Here is a 24,672-nt window from a genome sequence, read left to right on the forward strand (position 1 = left end):
GAAGGAAAGTGGAAAGCACCTAATGCTACCCGGAGGCACTTGGAGGGCCTTTTTCGTCTCTCGTTAAGCTTCCTAAGTGTCCTCCCCGAGGATAAATGTCTGCCCCCAAACCTATCAACTTTTTAAAACTAGTGCTGCTTTGTTTTCTGGCCTGCTCTTTAAGCCCGTGCGCCTTCACGTTCTCTTGTTTCGTTCGCCTGCTCACCAGGACTCGGGAATATGTTGTCCTGTAGAGATTCACGGGTTTCCTGGAAATCTTCATTGCAAACCGATTATTCCTCTCTTCAGTGCTGCAAAACTGAATGCTTTTGGTTCCATGTACTATGTTGCTTGTCCATAACTAGTCAAGAACTGGTTCTGAGACATCTAAAACTTGCAAGTCCAAAGGGCCAAGAAGTCGTAAAACCTGTTGTGAGTCAGAGTGAATCAGATGTGATGCCTTCTGAAGAGAGAAAATTTACCCATACAAAAAGGGCCAGCAATAGGTAAAGTTTTAGGCAGTCTTTTAACAGAATGTTTTCTCAGTTAATGAAGCCAGTTTAAAAACATTTTGCGTTTAATGCCCAGGCCTAAAAAAAGGCAGTGTTTATGGCCAATTTGTTACGGCTACTATGGTGAGGGTTTTTTTCCTGGACTTAATAAGTCATGAAGAGAATGAAATGGCTTTAGCTCACTTGTGCCGTAGATTGATAAGAAAACTAAAATAGCCTTTTTTCAAGGTTAATAAAGATAGATACATACACATATACATTGCCTGCCTTCCTTCCCTGACCACTCTTACCACCCCGACACTCAGTCTCTGTCTTTACCATTTTTCTGAGTAACAGTTATCCCTGTCATCATATAAGCGTATTTGTTTGTCTTTTTCTTTCAATAGAAACTCACTGAGGCATGAACTTTGTCTTACTACCTGTTGTAGCCCCAATACAAGAAACTTCCGATTTTTTGTTTGGTTTCTCAACATAAAAATTTTGTGTTGAAGTAACACAGACAGTCTTTTAAAAATGTTATATATTGTTAAAGTCTGAAAATGATGTATATTAGTCAAATCTCTTTAATGCCTTACCCTTTTTCCCCTAGTATATTCTTTGATATTTCTGGATAATGTGCATGTATGGAAATTTTAAACAGTATAATTTGTCTTTTTTAAAAAATGGTAAAAATCAACATATAATATGGTATTTATTTCAGGTGTACTAATTATTTCTTATAGCAGAACAGAAAATACTTTGGCCCTTTTCCCTTATCGCCCCTATATAGTATTTTGGCTTAATCCACACTCTGTCTTTTCATTATTGTCTCTATAGAGTTTAGTTACTGCTGTGCTGCAGTGTTCCCCTTTTTCCTACACCTTTTTTTCCCCTAGAGTCACTAATATTTCATTGCCTTATTTTTCTTTGTATGTTTGGTTAAGTCACTTCATGCTATACAGAAGCTCTCCTCCAAGTCTGTCCACACACCTCCCTGCCCGGTCAGTGTCCCATCCTGCTCCTCCACATTGGACCTGTGTCCCTCTCTGTGCCTGGGGCACTGCTCTTCTGGACATGTCCTTGCTGTCATTGTAGGAATTTCCCTTCCTTTTCTGTTTTATGAGAGCTTATGTTTTTCTTGCTTTGCTCTTTGATGAAGCACATGCTTCAGTCATTTCCTGCAAAGGTTTCCAAACTGATCATTTTTGTGCAGTTTAAAATACTGAAAATGTTTCGGTCTGTCTTCACTTTTGATTTATAATTGGGCTAGATACAGAATTCTGAGTTGGGAAGATGTTTCTTTCAGAATTTTGAAGATGTTGTCGTTGTCCTCCAGCTTCTAGTATTGTTGTTAAGACCAGTATTTTGCGATTTTTTTCTTAGTCTTTCTAGTAGGTTTTAGAATGTTTCATTTATCCTTGGTGTTTTTAAATTTGAAAGAGTTGTGCCCTGTTATGTAATTTTTTGATTCACTGTGCTAGGCCTTCTGCACCTTTTTAACACAAAGTTGCATTCTTTTCCATTCTAGGATTTTTTTTTTTTTTTACTCTTTAGGATTATATTATAAACTTATAATATAACTTACTTTGGGAGATGTTGGTTGCCATATCATTGAGGACAGAGACCACCTATAAAGAGGCCCAGGTAGCAAAGTACTCCTGCCAACATATAAAATAGGAAGTTAAAAGTACTCAAAATTTTAGCATCTAGAAATAATCACTATTAACATATTGGTGTACATTCCTCTAAATTTTCCTTATGCCTATGTTTATATGATTTTGGCTTTTTTCAGAAAAGTAATCACATGAATTAATCATTTAAATGAATAAAAACCTCTCTGACTCTTAGTTTGAAAAAGGAATTCAACCCTATCAATGATTTGTTATATTTTCTTGTATGTAGCGCCAAAGGATAAAACTAAAACAATTTAGTTACCATGTTTGATGTCTTTAATTCAAGGGAAACAACCCATGGATTGGAGGAGTAGAGTGCCTCTGAAGCAGTAGAGTATTCTTCCCAAGGGGTTTTGGGCAGGAGGATTTTATAGAATGTGAGAAGAGGCAACAAGGAAATGGCATGACTGGCTCCGATGTCAGAGATTTCCTTATGAGACTAGCTGGCCCTATTTCCTAGGGTAAGGTAGGCTAGCCAAAGCTGAGTTGGAGGATTGTGATTGGCGTGCACTAAGTTTCCTACAGAGGTGTTTCTTGTAACTTCAGTTTAGGTTTGTGATGTGGGCTGGACCGCTGAGCTGGCCTCCATTTTGTGGATCCTGATACACAAATTACCATTATCAGTAGGAATAAGAAGGAAGTGGCAGTGGTATCCAACAACCGATTTGATAGACCTTTTGCTGTTACACAGATATCAACTTATGCATTTTGTTAGGAGATCAAATTGTCAAGTAAAGCTAGTTAAGTATTTGTTTTTTTACATATTTTGATAACTTTCAGAAGACAGCACTAGTATCTCAAGACCAGGTATCTTAGGAGACTTCATTTTATAAACTGCTGACAAGGATGAGTTTATAATGATGTTAGTAGTTATAATTATGCAGTTATAAATAATGCAGCATAAAAGGCAGGGTTAGACAGGGAATGAGATTGAGCTTTTGTTAACATTTTCAATTTGTTACTCAAGTGGTCATATGGTCTGAGCTAGTTTTATGAGGCAGAATGATGTTTGTGTAGTTGCAGTCCTCCTTTTCTTTCTGAAATTCTCTGTGGGTAACATTGCTAGTGAAGACTAATGACATTTGTAAACTGCGTTCTGTCGTGTGCAAGCATGATAAGGATGAGCAGTAAGAAGCGCAAATGTCCTTCTCAGAAAAGCAGAACAGAGAGCATCCTTTAATGGTAGTAGATTACAGGATATGACATTGTCTCTTCATTATCAGTTAAAAATAGGTAACATTTTGTTGGGTTTTTTTGTTTTTCACTTAATCTTGACAACTCTTTGAGGTACTAGCTACTATTGTTTTTCTCATTTTATTTATAAGGAAATCTAGGCAGTACAGATGAAATACTTGGGAACAGACACAATAACTTTCAGAGCTAAGATCGACATACGGAAAGTTTACTACAGGGCTTGCTCTTATTTATGACAGTATATAACCTCACAATAATTTTAATCTGCCTGTCTTACTTATTAATTCATTATAAATGTCTTTCCTCAACATTTACTATGAATTAAGGTAATCACCTGTAAAACAAATATACATATGAATACTACATACATATGAACAGTGGCCATGTATTAATCTTAACATCTTTTTGAAGAATAGCTTCCTTTTTACACAATTTTTAAATGCTTATTTATATTAATACATGGCCAGTCTTAAATTAAGAAGTAATTTCAAATAAAAAGAGAAACAATACTAATATAAGGCTTCATAACTTTCCATTTTTCTTTTTCTGTTTATATATACACACAGGTTACAAGCAAAATGACATTATGCTTATGGATTACTTTTTTAAAACTATTGAGTATGTTTTGAAATATTTTTCATACTTTTCCCCAGTTTTATTGAGATATCATTGATCATGTTCTTAACTACAAATTTTTTTATAGTTTTGCATTTAATGACTACCTTTTTTTGCCCAACACCTTTGTGAAATTCGTGCTGTTGCATGTAGCAGGTACTTTTTCTTTTGCTGTATATTCCATTATAGGATGTTGCACAGATTAGTTATCTGCTAGTCTGTTGTTGGAAATTTAGGTTATTTCTAATTTTTCTTTTAGAGATACGGCTGCTATGAACATTATTGTACATGTGTTTTGTGGACATAAGCATTCGTTTTTGCTGTGGAGATACATAGGAGAAGGGCTGCTGGGTTATGTAATATATTTATGTTCAGTTTTATAAACACTGATGAACAGATTTGCAGTGTGTAATACTTTCACAGCCACTGCATGAGAGTTTTAATAGTTAAGTGTAATATTGCAGTCTTTATGATAACCACTAAGAAAGTAATGAATGACACTATAAATTAATGAGGAAAACTAGAGTAATGAGATATTTAATTAATATACCAGGAGGTAAGAATGGTGGCACAAAAGAGCAAAGAAACAGAGGGGACACATAAAAGCAAACATTGATGTATTCAACATTATTTGTAATTAAATTTAATGAAAGTAGATGAAGTCCAATAAAAAGAAAATTGTGATCAGGCATGATGAAAAGAACAAAATCAAACATATGCTTTTAGCAGCTGACACACATGAACTATACTGACACAGAAAACTTGAAATACCAAGGAGCTATAATGCAAATACTAAGGGAAAGTTGATGTCTCTATATGAAGATCAGAAAAAAACGTATGAGAGATAACAGGGGGACATTCCACAATGATAAAATTTGAAACCTAGAAAGAAGTTATAGTAACCATGAATTTGTATATACTTAATCGTAGCTTCAGGATAAACAAACCAAAGATTAACAAAAGTAAAAAGATGAACTGACAAGCCCACAGTCATGGCTGAAGCTTTCAGTATACCTTTCAATAAGTGTTAGAACAAGGGGGAAAAAAAATCATTATTACAGATAGATGTCAGCAGAGGACCTAATTGACATAATATAGAATACTAGATCCAACAACTGGAGAATATACAGACCCCACTTAGTGAAATTTGCAAACTGCCTGACTTCTTTACTTTTTGTGTTCTGATCTGTTGAACAGGGAGATTCAATTAAATAGTAAGGTTTATAAAGCACCTATCAAATGGCATTCTTAGCAAATAGAGGCATGAACTTACTTTTCTCTAGCCTGGATACTGGTGAAAGAGGTGGTAAATGATGCTACAAGGAATCAGGGGAGTTGACTGTGATTAAGAAACGGGAATTGCTGAGCTGGAGGATTCTGGGCCTTGTGTTGGCTGGGGGCGGGCCTCCATGTGAGCCAATGCTGTCTTGCAGTGGCACTATTTTCTGCTTTTGTGTGTGGGATGATCAGGCATTCCTAGTTTCTGCATAACAAACCACCCCCAAGTTAGCGGCTTAGCTTTAGAACAATGATAACATTTATTTTAATCATTAATTTGTTCATTGGGCAGAACTTTATGGCGACAGCTAGAGTATCTGCTCTGTGTGGTTTCAGCTGGAATAGCCTGAAGGTTGGGGGCTGAAACCACGAGAAGGTTTGGTGGTTGATGCCGGCAGTCGGCAGAAACCTCAGCTGGACTGTGGCTGGAATATCTAGCTGCGGCCTTTCTGTGTAGACGCTGGGATTCCTAACAACAAAATGGTAGGGTTTCACGGTGAGCATGTTGAGAGTGAGTTGTTAGTAGGAAGCTCCATTTCCTTTCTTAACCTAGCCATGGAAGATACGCAGTGTCATTTACACTGCACTCTTGTTCATCAAGAGAATCACAAAGGCCTGTTTTGTTTTAAAGGAAGGGAGATAAACTCCACTTCTTGACAAAGTGGGTGAGTGGCAAAATTCTGGAAGAACATGCAAAATCTGAAATATTGTGGGCCTTACTGGAATTAACAATATGTGACAGTCCCTGAGGCCACAGTGGAGGTTTTGGTGTGGATGGTGTCTTCCCTTTGCAGGCCTGGAATGTGGAATAGAGGGAAAATACCTTCCCACTCTCAGGTCCAGGCCAGTATTAGCAGAGTGGAAGATGGGCCAGAACCCTCCTGCTAAAGTGTCTGGATCCTGTTTTCAGACAAGAGGACACTGCTTCTTGTGTGTGCCTTTCTATTGTATTTCTTGTGTGTGGAGGGTTTGGATTTGTCCAGAATCCCTCTTACCTCTGTTATTGTCTATGTATGTTGACAAGGTATTTTTACAAACAGGAAGACAGAAGGAAAAAGTTCATATTAATGTGCATCAGTTTGGGAGGTGAAAGGTGTATCTCATCTTATAGCTGACTTTTCTTTTCCCAGTTCTCACCTCTGTGGTCTCTGTGCTTCTCTAAGAGGGAAACCCTGAAGAGTATTGACAAGTACTCAAGCATTTTTAACCATGGCTTTGGTAAGTTGCTATTTCTCTCTAGTTCTTGAATGTACTTAAGATATATTAGATTCTGTGAGCATTTCCTTATTTTGAAATGTCCTATCCTAATAGATATCTAAGAAGCTCTCCCCAGTCCCTCCCGTATCAGCGAAGTATGATACCAAACAGCCCCAGGTGGTCCTGACGGATCCTTCTATTCTCCCATGATACGTAGCATCTCCTGTAAGTTCAGCCTTCTTTTAAGAAGAATTATGGAGTAAAATTGTATTCCTTGAGAAAGAGATATTTGACCATCCAAAGAATAGCAGAGGGATGATTAAGAAAAGTTAGTCCTATTTGACTACTCATGGAAAAACTTGGAAATTCTTAGTATTTGTCTAGGAAAATAGAAGATTTAAGACATAAAATATACAGTAGGCAGTTGACTGTCCTCAGTGTAGGTATGTGTTGAGATCCCATGTTTTGTAAGGCTTTGAGGATTGGTTAAGAGTAAAATTGGGATTTGCATACAGAGAGATCAGGGATCTACCTTGGGAATCAGTCATGGAAAGATGAATATCAGGAGAAAGATCGGTTATCTATTTGAAAATACACACACACACACACACACAATAGAGATCTATCTAAGAAGCTGTGTACACAGGATGGACTATAGTGTAGCTATTAAAAATTTACTAAATAATTTGGCATAAGACAGTGTAGTGCTTAGGACATATTTTTAAAAAATAGTCTTAAAAAATAGTCTTATACACATGGCCAGTAGGTACATGAGAAGATGCTCACTATTGTTAATTATCAGAGAAATGCATATCAAAACTACAATGAGGTCTTACCTCACACCAGTCAGAATGGATGTTAAAAAGTCCCAAAATAATAAATACTGGAGAGAGTGTGGAGAAAAGGGAACCCTCCTACACTGTTGGTGGGAATGTAATTTGGTGCAGCCACTATGGAAAACAGTATGGATGTTCCTTTAAAAACCAAAAAATAGACTTACCATATGTTCCAGCAATCCCTCTCCTGGGCATATATCCAGAGAATTTTCTAATTGGAAAAGGTACATGCACCCCAGTGTTCACAGCAGCAGTATTTACAATAGTCAAGACATGGAAGCAACCTAAATGTCCATTGACGTGATTGGATAAAGAAGAGGTGGTATATATATACAATGGACTACTACTCAGCCATAAAAAATAATAAAATAATGCCATTTGCAGCAACACAGATGGACCTGGAGAATGTCATTCTAAGTGAAGTAAGCCAGAAAGAGAAAGAAAAATACCCTATGATATCACTTATATGTGGAATCCGAAAAAAAAGACAAACATTTACAAAACAGAAATAAACTCACAGACATAGAAAACCAACTTATCATTACCCGGGGTGGGGGGAAGGGATAAATTGGGAGTTCAAGATTTCCATATACTAACTGCAAATATATAAATATATATAAAATAGATAAACAACAAGTTATATTGTATAGCATAGGGAACTATATTCAATATCTTGTAGTAACTTATGGTTAAAAAGAATATGGAAACAAATATATGTATGTTCCTATATGACTGAAGCATTGTGCTGTACACCAGAAATTGGCACATTGTAAACTGATTATATTTCAATAAAAATATATTTTAAAAAAGAAAAAAGAAAAAGAAGTGGTATAGGTATACAATGGAATACTACTCGGCCATAAAAAAGAATGAAATACTGCCATTTGCAGCAACATGGATGGACCTATAGATTATCATACTACATGAAGTAAGTCAGACAAAGAAAGAGAGATAGCATATGATATCATTTATATGTGGAATCTAAAAAAATGAGACAAATGAACTTACAAAACAGAGACAGACTCACAGACATAGAAAACAAACTTATGGTTACCAAAGGGAAAAGGAGGGGATAAAATAGGAGTTTTGAGATTAGCAGATGCAAACCTCTATATATAAAATGGATAAACAACAAGTTCCTATGGTATAGCACAGGGAACTATATTCAATACCGTGTAATAACCTAGAATTAAAAAATATGAAAAAGAATATGTATATATGTATGGCTGAATCACTGTGCTGTACACCAGAAACTAACACAACATTGTAAATCAACTCTACTTCAATTAAAAAATGGTCTTACAACAAAGCCCAAACAAGTTAGAGAATAATTTATTGTGACATATGAAACCATTACAAAAATGACTAATAGAAAAAACTGGAGGTGACATAATGAACCTGAGGCTTGAAGAAATTTTTTAATTTTATGCAAACTCTGTTATCTCTATATATTTATGTACAGATTTAATACTATATTGGAAAAGAAATTCCATGAATTGTATTTTCTTAGTCTGTAGAAAAATAGGATGTAAAACTTCAATGTATTACTCATTTATGAGCTAGGTACATGGCATGCAGTATGCTTGTATTCACTATTTCACTTAATTGGAAAATTGTGATTCTTTTATTCCTATCTAGCCATGTTTACAGACATGGTTAGTAACTGAGGAATCACATAATAGGCATGAACTTTCATCTAAATCAACTAGATTCCTTAAAAATATGTATAGAGTCTGTTTCTGAGACACTGATTTCCTTGACTTCTCTTACCCTAGACTTCCAGGTGATGCCTATTTGCTTTTGTACAGCCTCTTCTTGGATTTCAACCTTTATTCTCTATTTGAAAGCGTTTCTTGAATTTCACCAGTAATGCTTGGGTTTGTGCTTTTAGGGATGGGTAACATTCAGGAAAGCAGCCCTAGACTTCTCTCAAGAGGAATGGGAATATCGGGTTCTGCTCTGAGGGAGTTGTACTGGGATGTGGTGATGGAGGACAGCAAGTTGGTCCCACGGGGTAAGCTGTCTACCTCAAATAATTTAAATATTCTCTCTGGAATATCAAGACTTATCTTTTAAGAAAGTAAGTGAATTTTTCCATTCTGTTTTCAGAGGAACAGGGTAAGCTGTGTTGTATTGCAGGTGACACACCTCACCATTCTCATGATATTCATACCTTTCTCAGCCCCTTCATATAATTTCTACCTCCCTTGATACCCAGGGAGCTAGATGTGACTTGTAGGACACTGAAGACATGTCCATTGCCAAAGAAATCAGGTGTTACAGTGTGTTTGAACTCAGAATCAGTAAAAATGCCCTGCCTTGCCGCCGCCGCTGCTGCCCTGCCGCCTCCGATTGCCGCTGCCGCTGCTGCCGCCGCCACCGCTGCTGCCCTGCAAAAATGGTCATTTTTGTTAATTACTATAATCATTTCAAAACACTCATATAAACCACTTGTATTAATTCAAATCAGGCAAGACTGTTAAACTCTGTTACATTTTAAAAATCTAACAGAGCCACAGGCCTTTAATTTCTCCATTATGCAAGATAAGAGGAAATTGCCAATAATCCCCCCTGACTTGACAGAACAATCTCACAAGTTTAGGAACTTGTTTGAGGAATCCAGAGACATCAATTACAGCATTTTTACCCCAGCATCCGAGTTACCTATTGCTGCATAGCAGATTACTCCCAAATCCAGTGGCTTAAAACAAACATTTAACAGCTCACACAGTTTCTGAAGGTCAAGAATCTGGGAGCTGCCAGCTGGGTGGTTCTGACTGAGTTCCTCATGTGGTAGCAGTCAGTCCATTGGTGGGGGCTGCAGGCATTACAAGGTTTAACTAGGGTGCAGGACCTGCTTCCAAGATGGATATCAGAAGGCACTTGGATATAATAAGGCATCAGTTCCTCCCTGGCTGTTGGCAGGAGTTCTTTGCTACCTGGGCCTCTTCATAGGTGGTCTCTGTCCTCAATGATATGGCAACCAACTTCTCTCAAAGTAAGTTGAGAGAAAGGGCTTGAACACCTCCAAAACAGAAGCTCAGGTGTCATTTACAACTTAATCTCAGTAGTGTCAGGCCATCACTTCTACTGTAAACTATTAACCTTAGACCTGCAATGTGGAAGGGGATGACACGAGGGTGTGATTACCAGGCGTCAGGAATCGCTGGGAGTCCTTTTGGAGGTGAGCTGTTATACCAGTTGGTATGACCACCAAATAGAATTGTTTATTTAGAGAGCTATTTTCATAGGAAAAGGCAATCATTTCTAGAGGTGTTCCAAAATGATGCCTGTGATGTGCAGAGCACTGCGTGGATGGCTATTAAAACAGGACTCTGGTGAGTGCTGTTGGTACCCCACTTTGCCTAGGCACTCACCATGCCCATATGCTGATGGCTGGCTTCTTTCTGAGCGCCTGCAGGCTCTGCCTGAGACAGGCTGAAAGTGCTAGAGCTTTAAGGCCCCTGCAGTAGCCCTCAACAGTGAGGAACCAGAGATAACATAAATATCTCAGCTTCATCAGCCCTTGACTTGGAAAACTTGGAGGTGGTTTTCACATAATCTACCAGAGTTCCCCACAGGACTGAACCCCCATTACTCACAGGGGTAATCTGCTTATGGAAGCACTCTCTGTTGGTTTCCATCCCTCCCGTCTCACTGACCCATCCCCTACCTCCCAAATAAACTGCTTGCACTCACACCCTTATTTCAGGTGGGCTTCTGGAGCACGAAAAGTAATAAAGGAAAATCTCACTCAAATGGAGTAGGGAGGCCAGAAAAGGGAGATCTCAGGCAGTACCACTCCAGGTGTTTCAGGAAGAACTGTCAATTAGAGACCCCGACAGAAGAATCAACAGGAAAAAATCATCAATCACAGACCCCAACAAGAAGAGATGTACATTGCATCTCCCACGGGAAATCCACTACCCCAGCAACTCAGCCAATGAGAAGCCGTCTTCACTCTGATCTTTCACTTTTCTGCAACATACTTTGCTTCAAAACAACCCCTCCCAACTACCTCCTTTTTCTCTGTAAAATAACAGTTCCTCTTTGTTTGTTGGACTTGTCCGTGGTTTTTGCTGTTACTTCTTGTCCCGAATTGTGAGTCTCTGCTATTTAGGAATAAACTCATTTTTTGGTCCAATAAGTTGGCTGTTTTAAAGTCAACAGGGTCAAGCCATCTGAGAGAAAGTTCCCACTTTCAACATACTCTTTTCAAGATCCAAGTGGGCCAGATCAGTAGTTCTGTGCATTTTTGGAGACCTGGGTTCCTCAGGCTTGCCGTATAGGTTGTGCCTTTGTTGATGAAGAGGTGGAGGTGGGAGGGAAGGAGTAGAGCTCAAGTTCTGAGGTCTGTTCCAAGCCATGATATTTTATGATTCTATAATAAGTATAATATAGGGCAGAATTAGTTGTTTTCTGATTTTTAAAATAGCTTTTCTCTTTCTTCCTTTCCTTCTCTTTCTTTCTCCCTTTCTTTTTCTCTCTCCCTCTCAAGAGGCTGACTTGCTTGGCACCTCCTCATTGCTGTCTAGGGCTTCAAGTCTCAGACTGTAGCATTATCTCTGACATTTTACCGCCTACCCCACTGCAATAATGCAAACTTATTTTCTGTATGTGCGATATTCCAGTTTGGAGTCACTCAGAGTCAGCTCCAGGGATAGGCCTCACATTACCCTCTGGTCAGTCACAGACCACAAGCAGTCAGGAAAGGCAGGCCTCACTCAGCAAGGCAGTGGGAACTGTGGGCACCAAGTTTATTTCTAAGTTTATCAAGAAAGTATCTTTTTAAATAAAGGGATAAATCCAGAGGTGCAGTAAAAATAGCCTGAACTTGAGCCACTGGTTGAATATTCCAAGAATTTTGAGAGGCAGTTCTTACACCATTAGTAGCTGGAAATTGGCTGTGGTGTGAGTCACAAAAGCCACCAAAGAGGGCTCCCCCCAGCCAGGTTATGAGAACAATTGTTCAGACTACCTTTATAAAAACAACACCTGGAAATTAGACCTATCCACCCATCCTCTCTCTTACAGCCACATGATACCTACTGTCATTTTAGTGGGTTGAATTATGAAATATGAAATATAGACAGTGCTTAAAACAGAAATGTACATTTTTAATGACTAATTAAAAACCAGACACCCATATAGCTGCTATCCCACCATTTGTAATTCAGATGCAAAATTGTAATCATATACAACTTATGTTTTGTAGGTGGCTTTATCATTCCAAATAATTTGTATTATTGTTACTTATTATAAATGTACATTATGCAAAGCAGAGGACAAGTCAGTGGTTTCCTTATCAGTATTGCTCAACTTGCTTTTAAAGAGTTACTACTAGAAATGTCTCCTGTTTGCTCTTCTTCACAAATCTTCAGCATTTTTACACTTTTGTTTTTTGTTTTTTTTTTTACTCCCTTGGGAAAGGTTTTCAGGAATGGTAGAATTAGGGAAAATTGGGTATGTGGAAAATATAGTTAATACAGATTTTCAACAGCTCTGGATTGTTTATTTGTCCAAAATAAAACTATAACCGTCTTTTAAAGCACAAACTATATAGACCACTTCCTGGCCAGAGTGCTTATTCAAATATATGCTAATGTTCAAAGTTACTTTAAAGTTTCAACATTTGGTTTTTTCACTCTCATGTAACAATATGTCATGGGAAAGGAAAATTACTATAAATATATAGGACAGAATAACTGAACTAGAAAATAAAAAAAAAAACTCCATCAGTAAACTAAGCAAAGAGATATTGTCTGGGAAACAAAATTAAATAATAATAAAAATGAAAAACCTCCTAAAGAGCCAGTCAAAGCAAGAAAAAAAGAAAAACAGAAATAATAGTAGTTATGAGAACTCTCATGGCCTGGTGGCCCTGGAGGGTAATAAACACCACAGTAGGGTTGATTCTGATCAATAAAAGCAAGATGTTAAGATAATAGATGGCCATCTGTCTACAGCATAAAATGTCCATTGAACAAATTAGGAAACAAAACTCCTTCCGATAGATGATCCGTCATTTGGTAAAGTTCAACAAACATTTCTAACACTTTAAAAGAACAGTAGAAGTCAGCAGTGATGAATATCTATCTAATCAAAATTCATGTATTAGTCAACAGTGAAGTGCTAAATGCTTTTGACATTAAGTATTGAATGGGTAATCCACATGACCCCATTTTACCAACATCATTCTGAAATTTCTTGCTCACACAACAAAGACAAAAAGACATAAAGGAGTCTAGCTGAAAGGAGAAAATATAGGTAAATCTGTCTTAGGGAAAAAAATTTGTCGCCAGTGAAAAGCATTTCTGTCTCCTTATTAAAATATCTAAGATTACCCTTAATGACAGATGCATGGGACTAAATTAAATACATAAACAAGTTAAGATAAAAATAATGAAATAAAAGGTATGCCATGTTTTGCGGCAGAAAGACTGAGTAATGCAAAATAGACACATTTTCACTAACAAATGTTTAGGTATTGCTTGTATTTGAATTTTTTAACTTACCTAAATTGTTCTAACTTTAATTTGAAACAATAAACAGAACAAATTTTGCTATTGTTTAAAAAGATTAAGGAGGTGGTATTGATGTCATCAGATATAAAAGATTATCAAGCCATAACAAGTAAAACCACAGGAAATTAACCTAAAAATACACACAGAGCCTCAGAAAAGGGTGGAAACCCCTCCCAGAGTTTAGTAGGAATCTACAGAGACCCCTGCAGGCTAGTGGAGGACTTGGGGAGAAATGGGAGGAAGAGTGGAGAATCAGGTCTGTGGAACTTACCAGCAGCTTTCAGCCACGTTAGAAGCAGTAGACCTGTGAACCATGACTTTGACCTAAATTGTGACACACACAGGGCTGGCCCATTTAGGCCCCAGCCCTTTTCCAATTCCAGGTGGCAAGAAAAGAGCCTCTGATTGGTCCCACTTCACTGGTGGCTACAGAGTTCCTACTCTTCCTACAAAAAAGCCAAGGAGGTATTTTCCTGCTAAAGAATAATACTTGACAACCCAGTGGGTCACTCTAACAACAAGAGTGATTCACCATTGGAAAATCACTATCAGTTGTTCAGTTTGCAAATCAAAGGAGAACAGCCAGGGATCATTTCTAGTGAGGATGGAAAAGAATTGTGGGCTGGGTGGAGATGGGGGAAGAGGAGCACCTTTGGGCAAGAGCCTGACACTGCACTCAAGTGGAGTCACCTTGGGTGTCTGTAATGTTATACAGAATCATAGATTACTATTAATTTTTAGAAATTAATAACGGTGATCTTTTCAATAATGAGAATGCATTCATGAGTGGTATGTGTTGTAGAATTTTAACTCATTTCCATGAAGAATTTTTAATGAGATGGCAGTTTGTGTGGTTAACTTTATTTTTTTTAATTTTTATTTATTTTTTTTTATAGAAGTACAATTATAATGTGTCAATTTCTGGTATATAGCACAATGTCCCAGTCATGCATATACAAGTATACATTCATTTACATATTCATGTGGTTAACTTTAAAAAGCAGATTTAAAAAGTGACTAAGAGAGCCCACGGTAAGTGGAAATACCTCTTAAATTAGCCACCTACTTTAAAAAATATTACTATACACAACATGAATACTTGAAATCAAACTCATTTTTTGTGGCCAGACAAGAAAAATTTAAACATAAAAAGTTCTCTGCCCTTTGTCCACCTTTCCCCTGACTGTGCATTATGTATCCACCAAACCTTCCCGTCGGCAGGAACATCTCCTCACCCATGAAGACCAACAATCTCCTAGCATCAAGAAGACCACTCCTTAAAAGATAACATTCCTTCTTGATATTGTAAGGGATCATATGACCCACCAGGATGACACTTAGATCTGGATTATGTAAACTATCAATGATAGGTCGTTTGATGTACAGCCCTGTGTCTCAAAGACTTATAAAACTGTGCCATGATTTCTGACCCATGGAACAGTTCTCAGAGCTTTCTGAGATGCTCTTCCTGGGTTATAACCCTCAAATTTGGCTCAAAGAAAATTTTCCAATTCTTTCTTAAATTGGCTATTTTTTCATTGACATATACTTGGCATAGTTGGCAGGATATCAGAAAACCCACCATAGGACACCTGGAGTCTACCTCGAAGCAGCAGTTGGTACCAGCGTGGGCCCATTGAGCCACCTGGCTTCTCGGTACTCCTCAGGTGTCCTGGTGAGTTCTCCTGATATTCAGATCTCTTTGTTTGGATGATGATCCTAAAATATTTTTTCAAGCTGGTTTTCACTTAAGACTTGGAGACTTAAGGGGCACCAGTGTGTTTCCTAGGCCAGAATGTAGGTGGATGGGTTTTTGTTAAATTTGGCTTAAATTGAGAAAAAAATGAGTTGATATATGGTCTGAACAAAGCTTTCACTAGTGTAATGAGACACTGAATTATTCAGCTGTGAAGAATAAAGGGACATTTTGCTCTTTCCAGCCAGATGGTGACCTCAGGTGACTGCTGACCTTGCAGAAATGTCTGTGGATCAATCCCTCAAGATGTGCAGTGGTCCATAGGGGAACCCCACCAAGACCATAACGTAAGTAATGCTCATCAGGGGGCGAGACAGAGGCCCATTGCCTGGCACTCTGAGCATCCATGATGGTTTCAGGCTGTAATTGGCAGAAACCGAGCTACGTGAAAGAAGTCGAAACTACCAAAGGGTAACTCCTTGGGGAGTTAGATGCAGAAGCAGCACTTGTGTGATCCCCACACTGTCCTCACAAAGTTGCTCAGGTCATGTCTCATATCTACATTAGGCTACGAAATTAATACAGGGATTGTGCCTCAAAAGCCAAGCAGCTCCCATGCCAAGAGCCACCTATGGGAATACCAGCTGGGTTTATGTATGATTGCAAGTACTTAATTGGGAACTAAAGAAAATCGGGCCCTGAAATGGCCAAGGTGGGGTTCTTTTGATCTCCCAGAGTTGAATTTTGAACCCACAATTAAAGCCAGCAGTTGTCTGTGCCTTCGGGGTCTACGGAAACAACCATGGTAAATATTTATCTTTTCCAAAACTAGATTAGCAGGGCAAAGTATTTGTAGGGCTAGTTCCATAGATCCTTTGAATTGGAGAAACATCTAAATTGTTAAAATTTTAGAGAGCTCTCATCTTAAGCTATTACACCTGTTTTAATTGATACATGGAAGTCCCCAAAGGCTTCAAAATTCCAAAATAGCCTCATTGAAAGATTTGTTGTAGAAGGCTAATGAAAGTAATGATATAAAAGGTACCTAAAATTTTAACTACTGCTCCCCTCTATTCTTTATGTGAGTACTCATTCTAGTAACCTTCTGAATTGCCTTTCCACTCAGAAAGCACTATTAAGTGGTTACCTTTAGAAATGGGACCACATGAGGTTGTCGGTGAGTCGCTTCAGATCAAAGGCCTGAAGTGAGGGCCATAGTTAGAGAACTTCTTAAACCCACAGAGGATCCTCAAAAATATTTGTAAGTAGATTACCAAAATGGGAGGCTACCAATCGTACTAAATTGACCACAGCTGATATTCAGAGTCCGCTAGGAATTTTGGGAGAGTCCGTCTCCCCTAATCTAAATGAGGGAAAGTAAAACAATCCAACATACGTGAATGGGTGTGTCAATCCCTCTATATCATTGAGGTGGCCGCCCAATTCTTTGAGGAAAACAAACTCCTTGTCTTAGAAATCTAGTCTTTACAGGGCCAAGGGTGTGGCTCCAGTAATAATCCAAACCCTACCAATCCTTTTATCACTCCCACCATAGTTATTTTAGGAGGCTTTTAAGTACTGAGAAAAAAAAAAATCTGGCCTTAGGGACCAGAATCACCCTGGAGGAACTTGCCTCTCTCCTCCAATGCCCTTGAGATGTGAATGTGCTACTTTGTCTTCTATGGGAACCCTTATCTCCATCACCTTTTAGGGAAGGAGGTAGGTAACTTGGAACTTGACTTATCAAAGACAGATAGAAATCTTAAGTGTCTTCTCCATAAATATTAGTAAAAAGTGTTTAACCATTTACATAGGTGACCTTGATTTGTTTCATCTACCAGAAACTCAATTTGAATCTAACCTCTTTTATAACTGATGGGTTTTATATTGTACCTGATTCAGGGCTGAAATTTTGGATGGGAACTATGAGGTCTAGTGTTTCTTTGTGTGTCTGTATGTATGTTGTAGATGTGTGTTGTAGATGTGTGATATTGCCAAAATTAATTTGTAAAAGAGCTCTATTGAATTGGCTTGAGGGAAATTAAATACTCAAAAATATAAAAGAATATGGCCAGAATGAATATCAGGTTCATGTAATCAGGGAAATATGCAGTATTAAATCAATATCTGGCATTAAAGTGAGCTTAAGCTTGTTGCTTTGATTAAGACAATAATGTTCTTAAAGTCATCAACATTAAGTATTTGTCATGGGATTCAGCGGGCTGGTGTGGAAGTGGTAAAAGAATTTACCAAAGACAAAGGATGAAAATAGAAAAGGAATTGATTAAGTATTCTGTCACAGCCTACAGAGGGCCACACTGATGAGAGGTGCCCGGGTGAGCCCTGAGGGTCGGTTGCTTCCTGTACCAAAGAGTCACAAGGTACATGATTGGCTTGTGCACAAGTCTGTGACTGGTTGATGTTGAGATAATAGGGAAGGGAGGGGGCCGTGAAAGGGTAGGGCTACATGAATCTGGTGGGGGGCTGTGACCGGTGCTGGTGGTCAGGCATCATCCTACAATGATCGTTATCTCAGCTAAGGCAGGTATGTATTAGGAAAGGAATGTTCTTTGTTATCTTTCAAGGGCAGCAGTTGGGTGCCTGGGGGGCCTTGGAGCAGAGGGTCTTTGGAGCAGGAATCTGCCAGACGTCTGAGGACCCCACAAATATAATACTTTCATTGTACCTAGGTTTACTAGAAATCAAATAAGACCTTATTATTTATGTTACAAAAACAATATGACAAAACTTTTAAGTAAATAGAGGTAAAATCTTTTTGTGTTTTGGGAATGTCTGTTTTAAGGATAGTATCTCCAGATTTTGGTAACTTGAAACTAAACCAAGTTAAAATGAGAATTTATTCACTATCCAGGTCACTTCAAATGGGATAAAATACCAGGACATTAATTGTCAGCCAGTCTAAGGTCACCTACTTTTGCCTTCTTAGGAGAGGAAGACTAAAGCATGTTTGTCAATCAGGAAATGCCAGTATGACAGTTCACAATTACACTTGCTCCTTGGTTTTCACTAGAGATTAAGATTTTAAGGGAAACATTTCCGTATGTAGGGAAAGTAGGATGTGTGTTTTCAGAAAAGAAGGTATGAAGAATGAAAATGCATTTTGTTAAAGAAAAAAAGATGGTTTGGTTCTAGAGCTGGTTTTTGTTTCTGAATGGAAAAGAAAGTGACAGACGGATATGGATACAGAAAGTTGCAGAAGGTTTGAGGAGGGGAGACACAGAGTTTTGTGCATGGTCAGGACTGGTTAATGAAACAGGAAGACAGGGGGCAGGGCACAGCCATTAAAGGAATGACACAGCAATTAGCACCAAGATGACAGAAAAGTCAACTCCCAGTAGACCTTGAGGCCCAAGATGATGGGAGATTTGACCTTCAGTAGACCTTGAGCTTCATTTTATGCTCATTGTAATATATTAGCATGGTAAATGACACTCCCCCCAGGTGCCATGACAGTTCTGAGGCTAACCATAAAAGGTCAAAAAATGGGTGGTGGCCCAGTTCCTGGGAACCCCCACCCCTTCCCCAAAGTAGTTGGGATATTCCATATGCTGCATATACTAATTGTTAGCATATGAAGCTACCAAGCCCATTAAAACTAACAACCCAGGGTTGGAGGGGAGGGTATAGCTCAGTGGAAGAGTGCATGCTTAGGATGCACAAGGTCCTGTATTCAATCCCCAGTAACTCCATTAAAATTAAAAAAAAATTAATTATCTCCCCCCAAAATAAAAGGAAAAAAATTTTTTAAAGAAAAAAAAAAAAACTAACAATCCCCACACCTCATGGTTACTCTCCCTTTTGAGTGAGACGAGCCACACTCTGTGGAGTATGTACCTACTTTTACTTTAAACTAAACACCCACCCCCACACCTTGCGGCCTCTCTGGCCTTCTGAGATGGTCTACATTTGGTCAGTGGAATCTCTCTGTGCATCTTTCTGAGTGAATCTACTTTTACTCAACTGTCTTGCTCTTCAGTTCTTTCCTTTGTGAAGCCAAGGACTCTCACTTGATGGGGCGTGTCCCCTGGAGTCACCTGAGACCTGGGACATGGTCACCCTCTCCTGCCTCATTTTTTTTCCTGTATCACTAAAATAAGATTGAATTTAATTAAGAAACTGAATCTTAAATGTAAAGTGGTACAAAACCTGGATTTCTCTCTCTCTCTAGGAGAAGAGAGTTTTCTTAAAATATTGAATACTGTGTTTGGTAATAGATTTCTGTAAGTGTTCTATATTTGCCATTGAGACCTTTTTTTTGGCACCTTGATTAAGTGAATGGATATTTTTTCACAGTAACCGGTGATTCAATTTGACCAAGTGTTTTAAAACTTAGATATTTTTGACAAACTTCCCAAAGATCCGACTCTAAATGAGGTTCATCTGACCTCTAGCTAACTTTCAGGTTTTCCAAAGTGTCCCTGGAACACTTCAAAATGTTTGTTTTCTCTTCATCTCAGAGAGAAGAATATTAAACTAACTAGGCTTATTTGGTATATTAAGTTACATGGGAAGCATCATCAAATATGTGGTAATAAAACTTCAATTGTATCATATGGATAATGTCTAGTATACATTCTAGAAGTTACATGGAATTCCTAAAATTCTAATATGTCCTAGTAAATGATATTGGTCACAATTTTAGTGTATGTCACAGCAGTAACCAAATTTCTTTTCAACTGCTTTGTAATCAAGAAGTCTTTAACCTTGACTTTTTAAGCTTTTGTCATTTATAAACAAAGATTATTGTACTTTGATGATTTTTCAAAAATGCTTTTCTTCAAGAATCATAGAAATGACTTTTTTGGGAACATTCTAAAGGTTTTACTTAGCATCAGGTGTATTATTTCATTATAACACTTGTTAATTTCAAGACAGCCATTAAAATTACTTACTGGCAGCTACCTAAGGCCCCTTGGAGCAATATCTCAATCTGCGATTGGGTGGCTAAATAATGTAAGATTAAGGTTAATAATGTAAGATAAAGGGGCAAAGCTACTGTGCAGTGGGTCTCTGTATATATCTTAAGTACACGGGTGCCTTGCAAACTTGAAATGCACAAGACCTCCAATTATATACTTTGATACTTATAATACAGGAGTACAATTGAATTTCTCTGGTGGCATTTTGATAACTTGTATTTTCATTTTTAAGATATTTTAATACTTCTGAGATTCCTTTGACTTGGGTAATAATTAGAAGTGTGTTGTTTAATCTCCAGGTATTTTGGGGTTTTCCAGCTATCTTTCTGTTATTAGTTTCTAGTTCAATTCTATTCTAATGTAAGAACATACATTGTATGATTTCTGTTCTTTTGTTAAGGTGTGAGTTAAGGCCACAGAAGTTTGTTTTGTTTATCTTGGTGAATGTTCCTTGTAAACTTGAGAAGAATGTGTATTCCACTATTGATGGACGAAATAGTCTATAGATGTCAGTTATATACAGTTGATTGATGGGGCTAGAGTTCAACTTTGTCCTTATTGATTGATAGAAAACAAACTTATGGCTACCAGGGAGAAAGGGGATGGGGAGGGATAAACTGGAAGTTCAGGATTTGTAGCTACTAACTACTAAATATAAAATAGATAAACAACAAGTTCCTACTGTATAGCACAGGGAACTACATTCAATACCTTGTAGTAACCTCTAATGAAAAATACGAAAAAGTATATATGTGTGTATAACTGAATCACTATGCTGAATCACACCAGAGACTAACACAACATTGTAAATCAACTATAGTTCAATTTTTTTTTGAAGTATGAAAGTTTAAAAAAATGTGTTGAAAGAATCCAATTATAATAGTGGATTCATTTATTTCTCCTTGTAGTATTTATTTTTTTGGAAGCAGTCAATTGCTAGTGTACAGCACAATATCTCAGTCATGCATGTACATACATACATTGGTCTTCATATTTTACTTCTCCTTGTAGTTCTAAAACTTTCTGCCTCACATATTTGGATAATCCATTATTAGGCACACATAAAGATTATTACTTCTTTGAAAATTTACACCTTTACCATTATGTAGTGGTCCTCTTTGTCCCTGAAAATCTTCCCTGATCTGAAGTCTGTTTCCTCTAAAACTAATATAGCTATTTCAGCTTTCTTCTGATTAGTGTTAGCATGGTATACTTTTCTTTCTGAGGGGGAGATAATTAGGTTTCTTCATTGATTTCCACTTGGAGGAGGTACCAGGGATTGAACCTGGGACCTCTTGGGTGCTGCGCATGCGCTCTACCACTTGAGCTATATACCCTTCCCCCAGCATGGTATACTTTTATCTTTGATATTTAAAGTGATTATTGATATAATTGGATTAATACCTACCATATTTGTTACTGTTTTCTATTAATTGCCTTTTTTGTTTCATTTTTTGTTGTTTCCTTTTGTTTAAAGCTAGAGTTCATGTACTGGGTAAAAGTAACACTGGTAAACAGACCTTTAGTGATGTGGTGGTAAGGTGTGGGGAGAGGGGGAGTGTTTGATAATCCTATGATTAGGCTTCGGTCTTGGTGAAACTGCCACTGGACTGTGAACTTCACCAGTGCTTCTCAGTCCACCTCCCTCCCTTAGGTGGGACAGGATGGCTAGAGTAGACTGGAGTTAGGCATTTCTTCGTCAGGCTGGTTAGATTCTAATAAAAGCCTAGTAGGGTGCAGGCTGTGGTACAATAATTTCCCTTTGGGGCATGCCTTGTTAAGAACAGAATGCTTTGGGTATATTTCAAAATAGCTATTTTCCCCCTCTCTGGCAGAAGGACAATGGGGATTTTTCTCCAGTCTTCACTATGAGAACTTGATTTGGCTCCTAGAGGTAAAACTCATAAAAATGTGGGGCTTCTTTAAAACTGGGATCCTCCTGGAGTCTTTAATTTTCACATTTACCCACACTGAGCCTCCTGCAGTTTATCCCTTAACGTTTAGGTTTTCCAGCCTCTGTACTGGTTCCCACAGAGGTTTCTGCTAATGTGCTCTGATAAGCTATGATTCTCTGGATCCACCTGTCTCCAGTTTGGTGGGCAGTAGTTGACCCTGTGACCTCAATTCTCTGATAGAACTAAAAACAGTCACTGGCTTTCAGTTTATTCAGCTTTTTACTTGTTGTTATGATGGATGACTTCCAAGCTAGTTGTGGACCAGAAACTGAAAGTCGTAGCTCTAGTTGATTTTTTTTTTTAATCTAACACATTTTGATTCCCTTTTGTGTGCATTCTATAGATATTTTCTTTGTGGTTACCAGGAATATTACATATAACATCCTAAAGTTACAATTAATTTTAAATTGATAACACCTTCAATTCCATACTAAAGCTCTATTCCTTTACAGTTGGCTCCTTTTCTTTATTAATATCACAAGTTGAGTTTTTATATATTATGTATACTTTAACCTAGGTTTATAATTATTTTTATGTGTTTGTCTTTTAGATCTTGTAAAAAAAAACCCACAAATTTTGCAAATCAAAATTACATTAATACAGATTTTATGTTTATCCATGTATTTATCTTTATCAGGGATCTTAATATTTTTGATGGCTTACAGTTATGTCTAGCATCCTGTAGTGTCTGACATCAGGGAGGTGGAAAATGTTCCATTTCCAAATTCCTAGCTTACTTGTAATGATTTAATTTCACCCTTTGAGTCATGATTTTATTCAAAAAAAAACCCCAAAGTGTCAAATGATCCCCAAATATATACACTTCCCAAAGATATTAACAGCAATTAGGAGCAAATAGGATTTCATGTTCAAATTAGTTTGGATCATGCTCGGATAAACGAGTTAAGGGGGAGGTGTTTTGTTTTGTTTTGTTTTTTGTCTTTTTTTTTTAAACTGCTGCTGTTGTGGTGCATTATAATATGTGGGGTTATAAAGCTTTCGCTAAGATGGAGACATGGTATTTGGAGGTAACTACAAGTCACTCATATTCACATCAATTTTACTACATAATGTAATATATTGTTTTGCTTTTAAGAAAATATTTTTCAGAAGTGCATGGCATGGTGGGATCCATTAAACTATAGGTGATTGGCCAGTGTTTTCTGGACTGCTCAATATTTGGAGTGTGGACAGAATGGTAGTGATGACAGCAGTGACTTCACAGCACTTGGGTCAAATTTAATGACTCATATTTTTTAGATCAAGTTGTATGTATGTTGACATATGTAAAATGATGAATGTGTGTTATAATAATATGTTAAAAATCTAAGTCTAATAACACTAAGAAAACTAACGCTCACAGAAGCATATAAGATGTTGGGGCTTGGTCAAGCAAATTTCAGTCTTTATAGAGTTTAGATAATATATATAACAGTCAATTTTTATATTTTTGTGATCTAGTTATTTTGACATCAGGATTATGAAAAATTCATAGAACCAGATGGCAAGCTTTTATCTCATTAGATTTGGAAGTTCCCTGATTATTTGATAGATTTTGCCCATAAAATCATCTGGCTTGGGGGAGGTAGAGCTTTTGATTACATTAAAACATTTCCCCTGCATTTATTATTTTGTTATATTATCGGTTTACATCTTTTGGAGTTAATTCTGATGAATTATTTTCCTACAATTATTATGTACTTCACAAGATTTCTAGATATTCATAAATATGTTAATCTCTCTAAACATACTTATCTCATATATAATTCATCTGTCTTCTTTTTTTCCATCAGAATTACGAATGATTGTATCTATATGTATTTTTTTCTGTCAAAGAAATAATTTTACTTTTTCCTTGTATTTTTGCCTTTTATTCCTACTGATAACTATTCTTCTATATTTGGATTTAGTTTACAGTTATTCTTCTAGCTTTTTGTCTTGTACATTTAATTCATTTATTAATCATGTCTTAGTGTTTTAATATCACTATGCCTATCAGGCTATATGTTTTTTATCTAAAGGCAGATCTGGCTGCCTGCCAACCCTCAATGTTTTTCTGTATAATGTGCTCATTTTCATATAAACATAATTTGGGGATTGATATCCTACTTAACTCACAATATTTGTGTTTTTTAAATTGAAGTATATAGTCAGCTACAATGTGTGAGTTTCTGGTGTACAGCATAATGTCCAGTCATACATACACATATATATATTCATTTTCATATTTTTCATTAAAGGTTATTATAAGATATTGAATATAGTTCCCTGTGAACTCACAGTATTTGGAGGGG

The 24,672-nt window shown here is 37.3% G+C and overlaps 1 protein-coding gene across 7 annotated transcripts in view; it reads left to right on the forward strand.

Annotated features, from left to right (window-relative positions):
* Positions 1 to 24,672, forward strand: part of LOC140698384 (zinc finger protein 568-like) — a 125,386-nt gene that overhangs the window by 522 nt on the left and 100,192 nt on the right. The gene's annotated exons all lie outside the window — the stretch shown is intronic.

The sequence above is a fragment of the Vicugna pacos genome, chromosome 9 (genome assembly GCF_048564905.1).
Source record: "Vicugna pacos chromosome 9, VicPac4, whole genome shotgun sequence".
NCBI lineage: Eukaryota > Metazoa > Chordata > Mammalia > Artiodactyla > Camelidae > Vicugna > Vicugna pacos.